The 12,500-nt window shown below is 43.1% G+C and overlaps 1 protein-coding gene across 3 annotated transcripts in view; it reads left to right on the top strand.

Moving 5' to 3' along the window:
* Nucleotides 1–1,556: 1,556 nt before the first annotated feature.
* LOC123516748 (serine/threonine-protein kinase MAK-like) overlaps nucleotides 1,557–12,500 on the top strand; it is a 50,271-nt gene continuing 39,327 nt past the window's right edge. For all 3 annotated transcript variants that reach the window (XM_045276358.1, XM_045276355.1, XM_045276357.1), the window contains exon 1: nucleotides 1,557–1,983. The gene's annotated coding sequence lies outside the window, so the exon portion shown is untranslated. The remainder of the gene's footprint in view (nucleotides 1,984–12,500) is intronic.

The following is a 12,500-nucleotide window of genomic DNA, read 5'->3' as shown; positions in this document are numbered from 1 at the left end:
TGCTTGTTGACTGGCTTACCGCTTGTGCCCACTAAAATACGGGCAAAGTGGCTCTTTTAGTAATTCTGAAATCGCTGGACACTGCCAGCGCCCGAACGACCACTCCCTCTGGCTACTGTCCGGATTTGATTGGGCCAGATCGACACCTACATTAATGCGCCCGCCAACTTAGCCCGGTTGTAGGCAGTACCCGTCCAGCTGTGTTCGATCGTGTGGACATGCCCTAATGCTATTCTTCCTCGCCAGGTAACAAAGTGCATACAGCCCTTTGACTTTACCATTCATGCCAATAGGGGCCAGGCACTTGTTTGCTCCTCCATGTAGAGACTCAGGTAGTTTCGTCACGAGATCTCTAAGGAAATTTTTCCTCTCTCTTTCATTCTATCTGTCTTTCTGTCCCTGTTAATCTTTCCCTCTCTTCACCTCACACACACACACACACACACACACACACACACACACACACACACACACACACACACACACACACACACACACACACACACACACATTTAAATGAAAAGAAGAAGAAGAAGAAGAAGAAGAAGAAGAAGAAAACAAAAAAGGGACAAAATGAAATGAAATAGAGGAAAAGCGGTTATTCAAGGTACTATTAGATATGTGCTATATATGTATAAAAGATGGGTTCCCTTCTACCTCAGTCTTTCCCTTTCCTTTTTTTTCCTACCTTCCCTTCCTTGCCTTCCTCTTCGCCTCATAGACGCGTTTTTTAGTATCAGAACAAAACTTGAGGGGCTGGATTGTGAAGAGGAAGAGGAGGAGGAGGAGGAGGAGGAGGAGGAGGAGAGAGAGGAAAGAAGTCAGTGCACAGTGCCAGGAAATGATTGTTTAAAATATGTAACCTCTGTTCCCCAGATGATTGTATGACGGGTAGAGATGTTGTGTGCTTTGATCCGCATCATTCTCCTTTAACGTTTACATTTCCACGAACACCTACATTTTGCTCACCACACGTAACTCAGCCATTATACATTTTCACGTATATGATAAACTAACAGACCGGCAACGTTGCGCAGCACGAATGTGCATGACAGCGGAGGCAACTGAGCTCAGGCCAGCAATACTGTACCATTCACGCTTCAGCAGCAGCAGGAAATCTGCCATGTTGAGCGTAGTCTTGAATTATTAGGCGAAACTGTATATTGAGTGCAGTTCATCAATATAAAAAATTGTAACTGTCTAGTTTTTGTGAGATGTATTCCATAAGTTTATCTATGTACGGAATTAGGTTCAAACAAATATCTTCAATAAATAACCTTTTGGATATGAAAAGATAGTAAGCAGATTGTATTACAAGTCATGAGTGTGTGGTACACACACAGTACCGCTGCTTCTACAGCGATACTGTGGGGGACTTCCATCTGAAATCCAAAGCAGCCTGAAGGAGTCTCAAGGTTCCCCTCGCTGTGTGCAGAGACTATTACGTATTGAAAATAACGATTCACTTCGCGAGAAGTTGCGGTGTGTGGCAACGCAGCGTTGCCGTGGGAACGCAAACCAAAACACGAGCAGGTGGTGGCGGTGGTGCACGTCACGGCCAACACACGTTGACCCTCGGCCTCATCGGCATCACCTCGCTGCGACGTACCGTACGCCGTTCATACTGTATATTCTGGTACAGTGAAATGAGTCAACCAAGTGAATTGAGGAGACACGGATGTTTGCTAGCGAGACGCAAAGAGTAATTGCAGGAGCAGCTGTGACACTTCGGACATGACCTGGAGACGCGTGGGCTTAATGAACAGGACTGGACTGAAGCGACCCTAAGGTTCCACTCGCTGGTCATTCTTACCTGGACGGGTCCTCTATACTACTAACCTTGCCGGGGAGAAATTTTGATCGAGTGAGGTGCGAGTGCGAGGGCCAAGGCTAGTGCTGCTCGGGTTCTTGTGTCAGGAGGTAGTGAAGGACGTGCAGTAACCATCGGCAGGGACATCAGGATGACGTCGCCCTTACATGATGGTGAGTGATGCATTCTTCATCTTCCATCTGTTGTTTACCATTTATATTGACAGCGCTGCTCCGTCAACATCGCGACTGAGAGTTTCGATTTTAATTTTCAGAATCGTGTTTTGTTTATTCCTCCTACTTTGAGGCCAATCTTTGTTGTGTTTGTCTAAATATTGTTAATACAAGAGTGTTCGTTTGTTTTGTTGTGATGAAGAGATCATTGGATAGATAGTGAGCAAGTGCTGCGAGTGATGACGTGTGTGTGTGTGTGTGTGTGTGTGTGTGTGTGTGTGTGTGTGTAAAGCTTTCCGCATACAAAACAGCTTCACCTCCAATGGAAGCCCACTGCCAGTTTCTTGCACAAGTATCGTCAAACACTGAGATATCTTGTCTTGACTACTTTCAGTAGTTCTAGTGGAAATTACTGGATTATTGCAAGGGTTCTACACCACTGATGAGAAGAATAAAACACCTGTGAGAACCTTAATAACAATATCTGCAGCCTTTGAAATTTGTTTTTATGAGCTCAAAGTGTTTCAAAATATTGGCCCTGCTGGAGGGTTACTCCCCCATACAACACAGTGTTTACGCACACACTGATAGATAGATAGGTACCTTATTGACCATAACAAGGAATTGCATCATACAATAGTAATCAGATACCACGTAAACATAACAAGTCTTCCTTTATGTTTGTCACACAAGGAACAGTCACTTTACGTACTTTAAACAGCGTCGAATAAATCATATCCATGCAAAACAGAGACAAAAACTGATAATTTCCTGTGGTGGTGATGCAGACGACCAGACTTCACTGGACGCCTTGCCACTCGGGTGGGTCAAGGAGACACACCACTGACCAACGCTCGCATTGTAAAACGCTTTGGGACTATTTTTGGACTAATTCTAAAGGTCAAATAGATAATTACTAGGATTCATTAATAATTCTTTCCATTAATGATGCATAATCACTGTTGAGTTATCACTAGAATCATGAAACAAACGTCGCTGGAAGTTTTGTTAAAAGTCATTAATAGGCAGCCAAACATTGAAAATTGTACCAAATGACAGCTGCAAGAGACGCTTTCTTGCTTCTGACACGCTATATTCAGAAATGCCTTGCTCTCACTACGACAATTTTCCAAGGCCACAGAGGTTTTGAGACAGTTTCTCCTTTTAATTTCTTTGCCAATCTTGCCAATCCACCACAAGAACAGTAGAAATAGCCTAGAAAACACGAGACCTTCAACTAGAGCCTTCGAAAAATAGTGATGGTGAGAGAGCAAAGCATTTCAGAATACGGGCCTATGATGCGACTGTGAGGTGTGACAGCAGCGCCGCAGCAATGTCACGAGAGAGGACGCCGAGCACATCTCACCGTATAGAGTAGAAGAGCATCGTATTGGAGTGTCCTGTGCTCGTGACGTGTGCTGGAGGCTGGCAAAGAGAGGGAAGCGCGACGTGCGGTTGTGATCAAGGGGGAGGATGGTGACGTGCGCTGGGGGAGACTGGTGACGTGTTATGTAATGAACGGTAGTGGTAGTAGTAGTAGTAGTAGTAGTAGTAGTAGTAGTAGTAGTAGTAGTAGTAGCAGCAGTATGATAGTAGTAGTAGTAGTAGTAGTAGTAGTGGTAGTAGTAGTAACAGTGTTAGTGGTGGTAGCATCAACAGCAATAATAATAATAATAATAATAATAATAATAATGATGATGATGATGATGATGATGATGATGATGATGATGATGATGATGATGATGATGATGATGATGATAATAATAATAATAATAACAACAATAATAATAATAATAATAATAAATAATAATAATAATAATAATAATAATAATAATAATAATAATAATAATAACAAAAATAATAACAACAACAATAATGATAATGGTGATAATAATGATAACAATAAAGATAACAATAACAAAAACCTTCTCAATATATTAATAACAATAACCTCAACAAAGAACAACACTGACAACCTCAGTAATAGAGAGGCGCGGAGGGTGGGCCAAACTTTGCTGTGGGCTGCGGGCTGGAGGGCTGGACCAGGCCGGTTTCTTTAAAGGTGAAGGTAAAAACGATAATACGTCTTTGAATATTTGATTTCCCAAGCTATAGTCCGTTTATACCAGCAGTAGAAAGTATTTATCTATTTATTCTATTATTATCTTTTTTTTCCAGAGTATTTCGTGTTTCATTGGAGTACGTGTCCTAACAGTCGCTAGGTGTGTGTGTGTGTGTGTGTGTGTGTGTGTGTGTGTGTGTATGTAAGCACGTAAACTAACATGACAGAATGGCCGCATGTATAAGCTTTCTGATCATCCTGTAAAATTAATGATGATGATGATGAGGACGATTTACTACCACTTCTACTACCACCACCACCACCACCACTACTACCATTAGTAACAAGAACAACGACAACAGTAAAATAATAACAATAATGATAACAATGATAGTAATAATAATAATAATTATATTAATAATAATAATAATAATAATAATAATAATAATGATAATAATAATAATAATGATAATAATAACAACAACAATAATGATAGTAATAATAATAAGAAGAAGAATAACAAGAAGAAAGAGAAGAAGAACAAGAATAAAAGCGAGAACAAAAAGAAGAACAATAAGAACAACAACAATAATGATAACAGTAACAACAATAATGACAATAATAATAATAATAATAATAATAATAATAATAATAATAATAATAACAATGACAATATAACTACAGCAGCAGCAGCAACAACAATAACATCAACAACAAAAGCAATAGTAATAAATAATAATGATAATAATAATAACAAGTCTCGTTCTTTAGGATAAGCCAGCTGTTATTCTGAGATTACATTATTTTGTCTTTGTAAATGATGGTTTGAGGTGTCGATGTTCTGTTCCGGTGGTGGCAAACAAAGGAGGAAGAGGGAGGCTGATCATGCAGGCGGGTTCTAACTGGCTACCCGCATGTGTTCTGTGGCAACACAAATAGATACAGCTGTTTCTCACACTAGGCACATCCGGGTTCCCTTTCCCACCCTCATTATTGCCAGTCTGTCGGTGCTGGGTCTTCACGTCACGGGACAGACACAGGAGCTTCACTGTTCTCGTCATATTTATTCTGGGTACTATTTTGCGATTTTATGCAGCTTCAGAAACATATGTTGGGATTAAAATAGGAAAGACTCTGGCCATTATTCTTTTGACCTCATTAGAGTTTTCTTAATGCAAATAAAATCGTCTAATCACACCCAAAAATCAAGGTAAAAATGCGTCTCAGTATTGGAAGGGTTAAATGTGTATTTAATGATTATGGTGCCTATTATATAAAGTAGAGTTGTAGATTATCTTTGCAGCAGGTTGGCAGGCTGTGCTGTGCAGGAATATGTTAACAAAGACCAAAGCAGCTAGGTGAAGGCCACGCTAGGCTGAAGCATAACTCCTGAATGCAACAAAGAATGGTGAAGAGTTTTTTCTTCTTTTTCAGTATTCTAGAAAGTCTTTAGAAAAAAAAAGTTTGCTCCCTTTCCTTTGTTCCACCTGCCGAAACGTTTGCAATATTAAGACAAATGCTTCCCTGATGGCCACTGGGTGTAACGAGACATTTGTATCCTGACAATAGCAACACTTGCGAACACTCGTGACGTCATCAGTCTTTAGTTCGTGTTCCATGTGGCCTTGGTCTAATAAACTGCCGTTACCAACATGAAAATCAGGTCAGTTACTGAACAAGTGCGCCCTTTCAAGGTTATGAGCGATGGCAAGACGCACACACTACACTGTTCAGTTCTTGTGTGCTGTATCTGTCTGCAGGAGAACCAATGACGTGCTTTTATGCGTTGCTCAAACATGTGCAACATAAAGATAGGTCTCTTGCTTGCAGGGCGCCACGAGGACATTAGGATGTATTGATGTGGGTCGCTTCGTAAGGGCCAACAATGCGCTGCTGTTTGGTCCTCCTTTATGTTCATTGTGGAAAGAAGTGTGGTGGACCTGTATTTCTTGTGACGTAATGATCGATTAAATTGTATTTGAGGAAAAAACCTTGTGATGTGTGTGTGTGTGTGTGTGTGTGTGTGTGTGTGTGTGTGTGTTCACCTCGGTCGCCTGCTGGTCACCCAGCCAGTCTTCCCCATTACGGAGCGAGCTCAGAGCTCATAGACCGATCTTCGGGTAGGACTGAGACCACAACACACTCCACACACCAGGAAAGCGAGGCCACAACCCCTCGAGTTACATCCCGTACCTATTTACTGCTAGGTGAACAGGGGCCACACATTAAGAGGCTTGCCCATTTGCCTCGCCGCCTCCGGGACTCGAACCCGAACCCTCTCGAGTGTGAGTCCAGCGTGCTAACCACTACACTACGCGGTGTGTAGTGTGTGTGTGTGTGTGTGTGTGTGTGTGTGTGTGTGTGTGTGTGTGTGTGTGTGTGTGTGTGCAGCACAATGACTCGCTGCACACACATACATCACAGAAGTCTGTTTGCTGATTGCCCTTTCTTAGGGAGGGATGTGCGTGTACCGAGGGAGGGAGGGAGGCAGGGAGGCAGGAAGGGGCATGACGGCAACATGGAGTAATCATGGCTAATGTCGGGTGGACTGCAGCTCCCTGGTGGCTCTCGTCCCTGCCTGGCACCGCACGGCAAACATGCCCAGGCATTAACCACAAACAACGCTATTATAAGAAATTTCTCGATAATCCCTTGCATATCCTCCCCGTCCCATATACTGGTTTATTGTCAATATGTTAATAGTGAGTACACATAACAAATATCATCTAAAATTTAGACTATATTCTAAGTCCCTTTATCATCTCACTGTCTTCCCTACTTTATCCAGACAAACTAAAATCAACGGGTGAAAAAAACTTTCCAAACACACCATCTATCAATACTTTCAATACCACCTACGTTACTTGGTTCCTCTCACCAACACTTGCACTGTGATCGCAATATTCAACTTAATACTTCAAGGTACAATAACAGTATTCGTCAGTTACTCGCTTCTGTTCCATTCTCAGTTCTCAGTCTTTGCAGATTTCTGATTAAGTCATGTAATTAGTCTATATATAAATTCTTATTCAATTTAAAGAATTATGAATCACTAGACGTCGCGACTTAATTACTAAAGGCAAATCAGCACTTCATAGCGCCCTACCAATGTTCTAGCAGCACCTCACGTCATCCCTACACCTCCATACACCTCTCCAGCACCCGAGCTAACGACCGCTGCCCCCGGGACCCCTGAGCACAATAACTAATCGCAGTGAAACACGAAAGGGACCACCACTACCACCACCACCACCACCACCACACGCAGGGAGAGGAACAGTTGTGACGCATAAAGGCAGACACCCACGCACATAAAGTGTTGGGGATGGAAAGGAGGCACACTGGAGGGAAACAGGAGGTAGCAGGAGTGAGGGATAGATTTGGGGATGAAAGACGGAACGAAAATGAAAAAAATAGCTCTGGTAGGAAGGGAAAAATGCGAATTAAAAGATCTTGGAAATGAGAAGCAGAGGAGTATATAGGAATTACAAGGTATATGGAGTGAGGAGAGGAGGTGGACTAGGAGAAGCAGGATAACAAGAACAAGGGGTGTGGGTAGAGGATTCAGCAGTGTGAGGAAGGTCTGGGTTTAGTTACGTCACACTAAGACCTGCGTGTGAATTTTCAAGGGAGTGTGGGGGGATTATTGAGTAAGGAAATGATGCATAGACAAAGAGAGAGAGAGAGAGAGAGAGAGAGAGAGAGAGAGAGAGAGAGAGAGAGAGAGAGAGAGAGAATGAAGGTGATGGGGAGGATCGTGGTGAGGGGAAGCAAGGTCTTGTTCTCTCACCCTGAACGATTCCCCCCACCCCAAAGAAATGTTCCCTCTTAGCATAATTTTCCATTCACATTTTCACCTATAAAGATTTGTTTTTACCTTTGAATGAATATATTTAGTAGCATATAGATGTAATAATAAAATCAGTGCTGTTCATGGCTAAGTTATGCAGATTTACGTTAGAGTACAGCACGTTGATGGTTAGACAGAAACAGATAGAGAGCTAGGAGGGAAACGTATGAAGGAGAAGATTTACGTAAGAGTCTTATTTTAATGCAAGAGGGAAACCAGCCAAGGGCAACAAAGGATTGAAAAAAAGGCCCAATTAATATGCTAGTTCCCTTAAAGATTGGTGAAGAATTAGCCAAAATTCAGGCACAAATGTCTTGAAACCTCCCTCTTAAAATTGATGGGTAGACGAAAACAGATAAAGAGCTAGGAGGAAATGTTTGAAGGAGGAGATTTACGTAAGAATACATTAAATTGATGGGTAGACAAAAACAGATAGAGAGGTAGGAGGAAATGTTTGAAGGAGAAGATTTATGTAAGAGTACTTTAAATTGATGGGTAGAAAAAACAAACAGACAGATAAAGAGGAGGAAATGTTTGGAGATTATTTACATTAGAGTACAGTAAGTTGATGGGTAGACAGAAACAAATAGAGAGGAGGAAATATCTGAAGGAGGAGATGTTCAGAAGGGCAAGAAAGAGTGCAAAGAAAACGGAGGTGTACACTCGATAAGAGAAGTTTTGGGTAAAGGCGAAGGTCGTGGTGGGAAGTTCCTTTAGTGTTTGGAGTCACGATGATGATGATGATGGTGGTGGTGGTGGTGGCCTGGCCGGTGAGGGAGGGAGGGAGGCAAGGAGGGAGGAAATGTCAGTGACCTGAGACGGAAGGGCAGAGGTGTAGTGCGCTTGTGTGGCTGTGTGTGTGTGTGTGTGTGTGTGTGTGTGTGTGTGTGTGTGTGTGTGTAGGGGTGTGTGTACATTGTCTGAGATTTTCCTGCACGTAATTCTCATCAAAAGTTGGGTATTGCTTGGTGGAGGAAAAAAAAATCAATAGCTCTCTCTCTCTCTCTCTCTCTCTCTCTCTCTCTCTCTCTCTCTCTCTCTCTCTCAAACACACACACACACACACACACACACACACACACACACACACACACACCGCGTAGCGTAGTGGTTAGCACGCTCGACTCACAATCCAGAGGGCCGGGTTCGAGTCCCGGTAAGCGGCGAGGGAAATGGGCAAGCCTCTTAATGTGTAGCCCCTGCTCACCTAACAGTAAATAGGTACGGGATATAACTCGAGGGGTTGTGGCCTCGCTTTCCCGGTGTGTGTTGTGTGTTGATGTGGTCTCAGTCCTACCCGAAGATCGGTCTATGAGCTCTGAGCTCGCTCCGTAATGGGGAGGACTGGCTGGGTGACCAGCAGACGACAGAGGTGAATTACACACACACACACACACACACACAGAGTTCAGGTATTTAATGCTAGTGCCATTAATCTATATAGTTTCTTTCACCTTGTGGCAACTTAGAGTATCCATCAATGTGTGTGTGTGTGTGTGTGTGTGTGTATGTGTGTGTGTGTGGCAACAAAAAGTACTTCGATCAATGTTGTTCTTTTAAGGTGGTGGTGGTGGTGGTGGTGGGGGTGGTAACTGTAGTAATGGTGTTGGTGGTGGTGGTGAAAGAAGTGACAATGACAGTGACAATGGCAAATATGATGATAACGAGGATGAACATGATGAAGTGGAGAAAGAGGAGTAGGAGAATAACAATAAAGATGGTGATGGTGGTGGTAATGGTGATGATGATGGTGGTGATGATGGTGGTGGTAATGTCGCTATGATGCACCTGGCAGAGGAAATGGTGACAGTCGTGATGGTGGCAGTGTTAGCAGCGGTGGTGGGGGCAACGCTGCGTACGTGGAAATGATGGTGGCGGTGGTGGTGGAAGTGGTGGTGGTGATGGTGATGGTGGTGGTGGTGGTGGTGAGCAAGCATTGATTTTTGCTTCATATATGTTTAACAGTAATAGCGACATCGATGGTGATGGTGGTGAAGGTGGTGGTGGTGGTGGCAGCTGGAGGAGGGAAGAAAGAAAGGGAGAGTTGGAGGAGGAAAGAAAGAATAAGAAGACAAGGGCAATACAATACAAAGGCTTCCATTTTAGCCCTTCTCCTCTTCCTCCTAACACAGATTTTTGTTTTATTTAAGTGGGGAAAACTGACCTAGAGCAACAAAAGGCAGTCAGACAAAATGGACCACTGATATGCCATGAGGAGATGTGAGGCGGGGGGGGGGGAAGGTGTGCTGGTGGTGGTGTGGAATGATGGAGGAGATTAACGAGGTGTTAATGGGGAGATGTTTAGGGGGGGAGGGGAGAAGGTGTGCTGGTGGTGGTGTGGGGTGACGGAGGAGGAGATGAACAAGGTGTTAATGGAGAGAAGGGAACAGCGGCACACGAGGAAAGATCGATAGGTTACTAATCCAGGTAAACATTTGTGTAGCCATGGGTGTCATAAGGATACCACACACACACACACACACACACACACACACACACACACACACACACACACACACACACCTGGTTGCCTATTTAATTTCAACAGGTGTATCACTTTCTCCCGTTACTGCTCTCTCTCTCTCTCTCTCTCTCTCTCTCTCTCTCTCTCTCTCTCTCTCTCTCTCTCTCTCTCTCTCATCTGCACCATTCATGCAAAGCATCATCAACAACACTGATGAAATTGTTGTTGTGCACTTCAGTAGTACCATAGCTTGGGATAGATTTCAGATTAATAGAAATGTTACTAACTTGCCTTCCTCTTCAAAAAAAAAAAAAAAAAAAAATGGATTAATTGTTTTCATGATTCTTCAGCATTAACTTGGTTGATTGAAGACGTGTCTTTGAGTGAGCTGACGTTTCCATACACCTCAAGAAGCGCATACGTGTGAAGCACTTGCTCCTCTGTCTCTCTGCATGATGTAAGACTGTCAAACGGTTAGAAAATCAAACTGAAGAGAAATTAGTATATTAACTGACTCAAGGAAAATGGATTGTAAACATATATATATATATATATATATATATATATATATATATATATATATATATATATATATATATATATATATATATATATATATATCAAGGTTTATAAAAATCATGATGTTCCAAGGCACTCGAGTTCTCCTGGCTTGGCAATAACCATTAGCCAATATTTCATGGAAAAAGCCATTCTGGTTAACAACACGAGGGTGGTTGGTGCAGTGTCCACGAATTCCGCGGCTCAGAGCTGGGGTTGCAATTTCTGACCATGGAGCCAGTCGGCACTGTGTGCTATTCTTGCACCTGATCTGGAATAACACCTCAGCAACACATCGGTGGCAGCACAAGTGTGTAATACGAGTATCTTAGTGTCCTGGAACGAGTTGCCAAGTGCAGACCTGCCACAAGAGGGCAGCACTAGCAATGGTGTAATGTCTTATTGCACATTGACTGTGAACAATCAAACACATCCAGTAACCTATACATACAGTATATGCTGAACATGTATCCTCCAACCAGATCGATATGTCGTGTCGTGTGGTGAGATCCAGGCAATGTGGTCCATGTACTGTAGAAGGGTCTGCATTCACAATTGTTTACCACTCACAGGAGCCGGACACGTTATTACCTACTTTTCACCGAGCTATATCTCATATTAAGTTGTTATGATATAATGTTGCATCAAGAGATAATGGGCACATTATTACTCATCTTCCCGCGGCTCTCCTTCCCTCATCTGCAGTGAAGCAGCCACCGCAGCTACCCACACTCGGGCTTCCCTCCGCGGACCCGAGCACCAAGGCCGCCCCCGTGACACCCGACACTCAATATTTCTTCCTGCAATATTCCAGAGCTTTATCCTTCTTTTCTTGCTGGGTGCTTTGATGAGAAGATTCATTGAATAATTCATTCCTGAGCGACATATGAGCCAAGGTGACCGCTGAGGCCATTTAGTGACGTGTCAGGCAACGTGTGGCCGCTCAAACTGACGTGTCGCGGGCCCCTAACACTCCTGTCACTCGTTACAATCCGACACACACATGCATTGGAGGGATTTAGTATAGTGATAGACTTAATTTGCTGATATGAACAATCCCAACTACCAGTTATTCTTTCCAGTGACATTCACAGAGACATATATCAGACTTTTCTCAGTATTTACGGATATAGAACTGGTAGAGTTTTCTCCTCGGCATTATACCAGAGAATCAATGGCACTAAATAAGTCAGGCCCATTCTGGAAACTCTTCGCAGCAACAGGCCTTTATATCACGGATCTACTCAATACAATAACTCCTGTATTTGTTTGCTGCAAATTTCAAGTGGGAATGTATAATTGTTATTGTATGAACCAGTTGCAGGACAGTTTTTTGTTTTTTTTCCTTGATTAAAAATTGCCAGTCGACTTCATTAGCAACAGACTATACCAAACCTTGAAAGTGCACAGCCGTTTTAACTTAATCGCCGTGATACAGTGGAACCATGCGTCTCCAAGCACGCGGGTTCGAATTCTGTCCACGGTCCGAGTGTAGCTAGGGCTTCCTCACTCGGGGCAACGGTTTCCTAGCGGGTGGGCTTTGAGATAGGAGGTACCCCAAAAAGTATCCCTCTTTAGCCCAT

This window comes from Portunus trituberculatus, chromosome 41 (assembly GCF_017591435.1).
Source record: "Portunus trituberculatus isolate SZX2019 chromosome 41, ASM1759143v1, whole genome shotgun sequence".
Classification (NCBI taxonomy): Eukaryota; Metazoa; Arthropoda; class Malacostraca; order Decapoda; family Portunidae; genus Portunus; species Portunus trituberculatus.
The sequence above is the reverse complement of the archived record's forward strand: the minus strand, read 5'-3'. Positions and strand labels throughout refer to the sequence as shown.